The 6,026-nt window shown below is 40.7% G+C and overlaps 1 long non-coding RNA gene across 1 annotated transcript in view; it reads left to right on the top strand.

Annotated features, from left to right (window-relative positions):
• The window catches only part of LOC138965599 (uncharacterized), an 18,948-nt gene extending 13,657 nt beyond the window's left edge, over window positions 1-5,291 (top strand). The window contains exons 2-4 of the long non-coding RNA XR_011455483.1: window positions 1,452-1,827; window positions 2,957-3,131; window positions 3,563-5,291. This is a non-coding gene — a long non-coding RNA (uncharacterized lncRNA). The remainder of the gene's footprint in view (window positions 1-1,451; window positions 1,828-2,956; window positions 3,132-3,562) is intronic.
• Window positions 5,292-6,026: the final 735 nt, after the last annotated feature.

Below are 6,026 nucleotides of genomic sequence, written 5' to 3'. Positions count from 1 at the left end.
CCTTCTCGTTGGAACACGACAGAAGATTGCTTCCCTCACTGTGACCGACCTCCAGCTGGATGACGCGACTGTTCCATTCTCCCCTGCTGTCAGGAGCCTTGGCGTCTTTCTCGACTCCACTCTCTCCATGCAGACACACATCTCCTTCATCATCAAGACCTGCTTTTTCCACCTACGACGCATCGCCTCCATCCGTCGCTACCTCACCCACGACGCCTGTATCAAGCTGGTTGTCTCCCTCATCTTCAGTCGTCTGGACTACTGCAACTCCCTTCTGGCTGGCCTCCCCGCCTCATCCATTCATGGCCTACAACGAGTCCAGAACGCTGCTGCCAGGCTGACGTTGAGGAAGACGAAGCAAGACCACATCACCCCCTACTTCGCTCCTTGCACTGGCTCCCTGTCAACACCCGAATCTCCTACAAACTGTCCACTCTGGTCTACAAGTGTCTCAACGACTCTGCTCCCGAGTACCTTCAATCCTCCCTGGACCTGTTCACCCAGCCCTCCGACCGTCCCCTTCGTTCTGCTGCTGACCCTCTCCGCCTCCACGTCCCTCGCTCGAAACTCGCATCTGCTGGTCAGCATGCATTTAATAATAATAATAATAATAATAATAATAATAATAAGAACATTTATATAGCGCTAAATCAAAAACTTTCGTTAAAAAGGCTTGCTCTAAGCGCTTGACATCTAAACTAAAACGTCATTCACACTCTTTGCAATGATGTACAAGAACTTCATGTCACACTCTTTCATTCAGTATAGCACCATTCACACAGTTGTTATTCTGTACAAGACAATAAGTTAGTCTAACATTTAAAATGTTCATCCCTCCGCGGGCCCCTCCGTCTGGAACTCCCTGCCGCTTGAGCTTCGCCAGAGCCCCTCTCTTGACACGTTCAAGAGTAGGTTGAAGACTCAGTTCTTCCCGTAGCTGGCTGCGACTTTCATGTTCGACGTGATGTGTTGTGCCCCAAAAGACATTCTTGTGCTGTGCTCTGTGAGAGGTGTTTTCTTTGTGCTATGAAACAGTTGTTTGTTGTATGTTTACCAGGGTTTGCTAGTGTGTGATATGGTTCGTGTCCGTCTGAAGATGTTAGTTTCTTTGTTAGTCCTGTGTTGACAACTCTTCGACAAGCGCTTAGAACTGTACCCACGGAATACGCGCTATATAAGCTTCATATTGATTGATTGATTGATGTTCCCTAACGTTTTGATACCAACAACAGGAGAAAGAGACAGACACAGAGGGACAGAGAGAGAGACATAGAGAAGGAGTAGAAGAGACAAAATAAGAGAGAAAGAGAGAATTAACAGACACAGACCTAGAGATGGAGACAAACAGACATACCGACAGAGACAGAGGGAGAAAGGGGCAGAGAGAAGCATGTAGCCACATTAGAAGAAAAAACGTTCATACCGTCATAAATCTCCAAAACTCATAACAGCTTAAAGGAAAAGTCCAAGGTTTAGGGTCACTTTTGATATGTTGACCCTCTTAATTCATCAACCACAAATGCGTGTGTAAAAATGAACACAGAAATCCAAAAAGTATACTTTGACTCGTTTTTTGGTTGTTCTGAATCGTTCCATCGCGCGCGCAGTCTTGGCTCATGACCTTGTGCACATACGTGTGCTACGTCACGAGCCTTGAACAACAAACATGGCCGGCTCAAGCAGTGAGGAAGACAAGTGGAATACGGACCGGTTTTCAGCCAGCCTGAGGTTTTGGCGTGCCCGTTTGAGCCTCTTCGTCGTCAAAATGCTGGCGAGGCCACAAGGAACTGCTTGAAACAGAGCCAGCATAAGCGGCAATACGAAATGGTATGTGATTCTCTTTGTTGTGATGTTGACACACTACTAGTCCGTAGTCGCTACCTCTTGCATGCTAGATCGAAGTCAGGTGTGTTTTTCACAGATCAGTTGATGTGCTTCCACAGATCTGTAAGCATGTAAAGATCATTGATTTATGCTATTATTTCAGGCATCTGGTGTTATTTATTTTCCTATCTTTAATCAAGGATTTCGTCCTTGAACTGCCCAGTTTAGAATAAATGTTTCCACAGTGATGTTCACACGCGACTATCCTTATTTTCTCTTGGAATTCTGAGTAATTTTTCAGTCACACAACAAAACATGTAGACAGCAAGTTAACATTGCGCAAAATCTGTTTCTTGCGGACAAAACTGCAATTATTCTGGTTTTTTTTATTTGCGACAGTAAGACACTACATGACATCGACACCACTAAACAGTGAAACTTTTTTGAAATGGCGGTGGGCTGCTTTCATGTGCTAATACTAATAGTGATCCTGACATTTTTCTTGCGAAACGGTCAAAGGGAAGTAATAAATGAATTTAGTTTTTTAAACGAGCACACGTGATTTCCGATCTCAAACTAGATCTGAAATCATAAGATTTTCTGAGCAGTGACGAAACGCTGATGGCTAGTGATATCGCAAGCCGTTTTGGAAGCAAATAAGCACTGTCAGACATATGCTGAAACACGATTACAGCAGTTCAAACTTTTTGATCATTGATTTTTAGGAGAACGCAATGTCGGACAGTCACACTACAAAAAGACAATGCGTTAGTGCATAGATCGGTATTCTCAAACGTCACGAACAGACAGTACGTTGCTACTATATTATTTTACTGTATTAACAAAACCTCACAGTCCCATTAAAAATGTGTGGTGTGTGCCGAAAAGCAACCATATGAGATTCAGTCAGTGGGACCCTGAATCTACCTGGGGTTAAATCGGGTTATTGACTCTCATTGCATGAATTTTTAAACTGAATATATATCATTACATGTACTACTGTTCGTGTTGTTTTTGTGATCCAGTGCAATTTCTGTGTATACCTTAGAATCTCAAGGTAATTTTTGAACGGGGCATACAGATGATACATGTTGCCATGATCACAGAGTGATACGTGTATTTTGCTTATCAGGTGTCAGTGCAGAAACTCCAAGAGGGAACGAAATTCAAATATCTGGAAAACCTGGATGAGGAGATAGACAGCCTAACAGCACATCCTCCTATGTTTGCTCGGACATCTACTACCTTCAAACTGCATACTATGCGTACACACAGGAATATGGACGACTCAACATTGATCAAAATGGGTAAGTAACACAACACAAACAGATGATTTCCATTATGATAGATTTATTTATCTGAAAGTAAAATTGACAACAGAGTGTACAATTTGTTTTCAAATACAAAAATATCACATTGGGTTAAAAAAAAAACACCATCATATATCATTAAAACTATTCTTTATTTCTAAACACATACATATCAGCATAGTTTATTCATGTAAACATCCTCATTTCGGTTCCCAGTCTATCTGAAATCAAGGTAAGATATATGCCCCAAAAAATAGCGATCACACAGTGCTTCAGCATGAATTTGAAAACCTGCTCTACGTCACATAGACACAGCGTGTCTTATGATTCTATCCATCCTCTCCAAACAAACACGTACACGTTTTCTCTTGTACGAATGTCTTAAAAGCTCAAACTAAGCTGCTGTTTTATTCTGTCTTGCTTTGCAGGAAATACAGGCACGTCGCTTACCCATAGCAGGCAGCTGGTGCGCTAGCGAGTGGGGTTTCTCGGCAGAAGCATCAGAGTACCATTACCAACCTGTGCAGTCAAAACAATCAGAAATACTTTCCCAAACGGATGAAGAGTGGGGTTCAAACTCCCTGAGCTACAGAAGGCTGAACTATACTTTTACAAATCGTGTGACTGTGTTGAACAGATTCCTGCATGGTTTGAAGATGATACTGGGTTGTCACGTGGTCCGGTACATGGTTCACATTTTGCAACATTTTGTTCCAGACTTTTTCCACTGTTGGTCTACTCCTGCATCAGGTAGTCAGTCCATGAGCCGGTCAGCATAGCCTGTGTCCAGTATTGTCCGTTTGCCTGTTGCCTGAAACATGGTTGTTTGGAAGTAACTAACGATCTCTGCACACATTTTAACATGTGAATAAAAACAGAAAAAGTTTGTCAAAAGTATACATAGTTTAATTTGCATTTACTTCAAGGCCAGACTTTCTTCTCGTTCATTATTTCTTCATTAAGATTCTGAAAATTAACAAAATGTTTCCCCCTATCAAGGCCTCCTAACTTTTTTTTTAAATGCAGGTCGGTTTGTTGTCATCTGTGCATTACTACCTCTTGCCACCCGTGCGGTCATTGCCACCAGGTATCTCAACAATCAAACCGTCAATACAGGCTTAAAGGCACGTCCTTTTTCAAAACAGGATTGCTCACTACACAGATCTGCGAAGACTTTTACAGAAAAAAATCTCTTGACTTGAACATATACCAGGAATAAACATCCTGACTGGTTTTTGGAGCTGCCGGGATTTTTTTAGGGAATGTTTTACACGTGTGGCGTTAAAGAAATTAATTCATAAAATTCTACATTCCCAAAGAGAGTATACAGAGTGTTCAGTTCTGGTATTTTTCAAAACGGAAGGATGGCCATATCCCATGTAAAAGCCTGGTAAGATTTGAGATTTTGAACTCAATCGTTTACACGGGAAGGGCTGTCCATTTAAGAGGACGCATCCATGCCTGGATGAGAAATACACTGATAACACAGAAAAAGCACGAGTTTAACCTGCATATTCACAAAACTGGTTCAGGGTAAAGGGAACACATGTTAGTTATTTTAAGAGAACATCACGAAGACCTAATTATTAAATTAAAGCCTTTCTGCACGAATGTACATCTTCTATGAATTATATTCTAAAACGCCACATGTGTAATTCATTCCACACACAAAATCCAGCTCCAAGAAGCAGTGAGGCTGTTGATTATTGGTATGTGTTCAAGTCGACAGATGATTTTTCCTGTGTAAACTGAGCCTTGGCAGATCTGATATAGTGAGCAAAGACCTGCATTTTTTTTTATACGTGTTCAGAGGCCTTGAAATGGTTAAACATTTTGTTTATTTCAAGTAGTCTTTATGAAGAAAAAATTAACAATAAGGAAGGCAAATGGGTTAAAATGCAAATTAGATTCCTTTTGACGAACTTTTTATGTTCTTCTTCACGTGTTACATTATGCGTACGTAGATCGCAAGATATTTTCGAAAAAATCCATAGATAAGCCAATCTGCAAACGGACACAAATTCACAATATTTATGAAGCCAATAAATTTGACTCAAGAACAAAGCTTATGTGTTTGAGGTGATGTGCATGGGTATGAATGTTGAATGAGTCCGTCAAAGATACCCTCCATGTCGCCTTTATACAGTGGAACCTACCATTAAAATTATACCACCTTAAATTACCTTGTATTGCTCTTTCAAATGTACTGCTTAAACTTCTTGAACATGCAACTCTTGCTGTCTACCATAAAGACCATCAGGTCAACAACATACTCGTGAATGTTTTGTTTTGGTCTATAATTAAAAATTTCAGAAAATACCCTTTTTTTATATTTTTTATTCGGAAGCATACTAACTTTATTTGAAACTACTTCGACAGATATAGTTTTGCAGGTTGACGGGAGGTGAGTTACGAAAGAAATTCAATCCATATGTCGCTCAGCACAGAAAGCATAAACGATTAACATGAGTAGAAATGAACTTGTACTTGTTTTCATAATGTATTATTTGGATGGTATCTGTCAAAGACACTTTCTCGTTTTTTTGCAAAGCTAGAATAAGACACTAATTTTCAAAACAAAACAAAAATCTTACGATGAATGGCACGTTGGCTTTCTCCTGTGGTGATTCTGGACGGTAGGAACAGGACTGGTCAACAGTTGCGTTGTGATCACGGAGAACCGGAAAATCTGGAATGGTCACGTTGTCAGTGTCTAGTGACCTGTTCTGAGCAGTGGCCGTGAGTGATGATGAAAGGTCTGGAAGTAAAAGAAGAGAGAAAATGAGTGTGAGTATAAATCAATTCGAAAGTATGCTTCTGATCTATACAGTACACTGAACATTTAGACACCCTCTGGAAGTCGTCTAGATGTGTATCCATGTTGTAGCAATT

This window comes from Littorina saxatilis, linkage group LG1, assembly GCF_037325665.1.
Source record: "Littorina saxatilis isolate snail1 linkage group LG1, US_GU_Lsax_2.0, whole genome shotgun sequence".
NCBI lineage: Eukaryota > Metazoa > Mollusca > Gastropoda > Littorinimorpha > Littorinidae > Littorina > Littorina saxatilis.
The sequence above is the reverse complement of the archived record's forward strand: the minus strand, read 5'-3'. Positions and strand labels throughout refer to the sequence as shown.